This window comes from Carlito syrichta, unplaced genomic scaffold, assembly GCF_000164805.1.
Source record: "Carlito syrichta isolate Samal-C Ts95f unplaced genomic scaffold, Tarsius_syrichta-2.0.1 Scaffold308819, whole genome shotgun sequence".
Lineage (NCBI taxonomy): Eukaryota > Metazoa > Chordata > Mammalia > Primates > Tarsiidae > Carlito > Carlito syrichta.
In genome coordinates this window covers 1391900-1394979 of record NW_007252915.1, presented here as the reverse complement: position 1 = coordinate 1394979, position 3080 = coordinate 1391900, and the positions used below count along the sequence as shown (strand labels likewise).

Sequence of the window (3080 nt, the reverse complement as noted above, 5' to 3'; positions counted from 1 at the left end):
AGTGTCTCGTGCACAGCCACTAGACTGGCTGCAGCACAGCAGGGGTCAGGATGCTGGTCTGCTGGCCCCCGCCATGCCGCTCGGGGCTCTGCGGCTCTGCCATCTGCACCAGGGATGCTCGCCTAGCTTGCTTCACTGGCCCGCCATCACCAGGCTCCTCTGCCTGCCGATCACAGCCGTGACTGGCCATGCCTGGCAATCAACAGATAGACACCCTCTGTGTGTGAAGGACTCGGGCACCAGAATAAAAAGGCAGAAGTGGGAGACACTGTAAGGAACAGCTAATCCTACCCCTCAGTTTACAAATGCAGAAATTGAGGCCGCTTGCTCAAGGTTCCAAGCTGCTTGGTGAGGGTGTGGGGTGCGGAGCCCGGTCTCCAGACAAGACATGTGCTGGGCATGTGGCAACGGGAGTGACCAAGAGCCCCTCCTGACTGCCTGCGGGGCCTCCTTAAAGGCTCTCACCGCGTGGCTCTGTGGGCCCGCGAGCTGCCCGCTCACTGCACCCTGTGGCTGTCAGCACACGGAAGGCGAGCCCTGCCATGTGGGGGAAAACAGGCACCCAGACTTCGGGTTCTCCCCAGGCCGTGTGCAAAAAGGATCCCCAGCAAGCCATCCATTCCGCCCCGTCCCCTCCCACTCCTCTCCCGAAACTTAATTAATCATGTTTGCATCTGGATCCAGACAAGACAATAGCAGGGATGTGTTTTTGGTTAGGAACTGAAGCTGCGTTCGCAAAGGAATGTTGATTAGTTAGTGGTCGGTATCATTTTTCATGCCTTTTTAAGTTACAAAAATTTTAATATCAAAGCATTTCTCCCTGCACCGCACGTATCTATTTCTCGTAAGTGCATTCTGCTGGCATAATTTTCTTTTCCTTCCTGCGGGCTCTGTTTATGAGATGATCCATCAGGTTGTCTCAGAGTCTCCATCCAGCCCTTCAGCAACCGGAGGCGTTCCAGGTGAGCTCTGATTTCCAGCCCACAGCCTCTCCGCATGTGGAAGGGGAAGGGGAAAGGCAGGCTTCGGCCGTGGCATCGACATCGTTGACCAGGGAGACAATGGTCACCCACTGCGGAGACAGCACACTCTCTCCCCCAGCGTGTCCTCGGCCCTCGTTATAAATGCGTCTGCTTTCTGGAGCAGGAGTGGGCCCCTGAAGGGAAGAAAATGTGCCAAACCTTCTGCCGACCTGTGGATGTCGAGGTCAACCTGAATGCCTCAATTCAGTCTTCAAGGCGGCACCCGGAAAATGCCCTCAATCTGGGGAAATCTAATGCAGGAAGCATGTCTTAATGTGTACAGCATGCCCATGTGTGTAGAACATGTCAAGTCACAGATGATAAGTCATGGCAGAGAAGTAATGTTGGAAATATGTGGCTGGCAGAGCCGGAAATCTGTCTGCCTGACCAGCCCCCAGGCTACACGTCCCCAGACAAAGGGGACGGAGGAGTCACAGGAGACAGTGAGGCTCCTCTTCCTGCCGCTCAGTGACCCTCTCTGCTCAGTTCTCCACTTGGCTTAGACACTAAGTGTCCTTCAACAGGCCTGACCAGTGGGGGGAATAAGGTGATATGTTCCAAGGTGCTCAGATGCAGACCAACCCTCCCTCCACCTGAGAAACCATCAGTGCCGTGTTGTCACTGCTTTCCCAGACACCACTGGCCCGAGGGGATGGAGAGGGCTTGTCATAGGAAAGGAGCATGGGGGAGGGGTGCAGGAATCCAGGGATTCAGTATGTGTTTGGGTCACCTTGGTCCCCAAGGCAGTTTGGGTCTGCCGAGGTGGTACTCAAATTGATCAGCACACAGCCCAGATAATTGCTGTTACTTCGCATTTTGCAAAGAAGGTCGGTTGTGGCAGCTGGGTCTGGACCTGGAGTCAGAGAGAACTCTGGGACAACTTGATAGCAAACTCACATCACCAGATGACAACCAGTTAATCCGGGAGTTATTTATTCAGAAAAGAAAGTACCAGTTATGTGCCACGTGCAGTGGTGGAGGAGCACCACGCTGGTGCCACCTACCCCAGCTCTCACCATGGGGGTTGGCCTGACAATGTCTCATTCTTGTCCCTCTACCGCTCTGACCCCCAGACTTCTTCCTTGGGATTGGCCAGGTTCTAGGGTGAATGTTTAGTGGTAGCTGGCCCGAGTCCTAAGGCAGAATTTCCCGTATGTCCATTTTTATACTCAGAGGCACAGATAAGAAGCGATGAAAGTCGTCAGAATAAAAATGGAATCATTTGTGTTAAAACCCTGGCAAGTGGGGTTGAGGAAAGCCATGGAGGGAAAGTTCTCTCACACACATGCCTGATCATAAAAATTGCCACAAAAGACTATTAAAAAAGACATAAGCATGCGCAAAGGCCACCACAGTCTCACACAGAAAATACTTCTGTAAGGATATTTGTCCAGCAACTGCCTGCCCAACCATGGACTGATGCCACCTTGTTATCAATCCTTGGGGCCAAGGACAATCGATCCAAACAACTTATGCAATTCTTCTCATTTTGCCTTGAAAAGCTTCCCCTAGCTTCAGCCTCTTTGAATATGCACACAACTTGCCAAGGCACATAGGTTCTTCTTGCAGAAGAAGAATATCATTTTCTTTTAAAGAGTCTCCCTCTCTGCTTGTGAATAAGTTTGACAAAGCAGAGATCAGAAAGCTATAGCCCATGGGCCATATCTGGTCTGCTGCTCATTTTTGTAAATAAAGTTTTATTGGCGCACAACCATGTTTATTTGATATAGTATTGTCTTTGCTTGCTTTTATGCTATGCTGGCAGAGTTGAGCAATTGAGACAGAGACTGTAAGGACGGCCCACAAATCCTAAAGTATTTATGATCCAGCCCTTTACAGAAAAAAGTTTGCCCTCATATGAAATATTTGCCCATTTCCATGTAGAGAATCAATGGTCATATAAAAAGTATACTCAGATTTCTTCCCTAAGATCCAAACCACAGACAGGCCGTCTCAATGGAAAGTTCTTTTAGCCAGGCTCGGTGGCTCAGCCTGTAATCCCGCGCCTTTGGGAGGCTAAGGTGAGTGGATTGCCTGAGCCCGCAGGTTCGAGACCTG

General features: G+C 50.9%; 1 pseudogene; it reads left to right on the top strand.

The window, feature by feature from the left end:
* The first annotated feature begins 388 nt into the window (after positions 1–388).
* The window catches only part of LOC103268347, a 3704-nt pseudogene continuing 1012 nt past the window's right edge, over positions 389–3080 (top strand).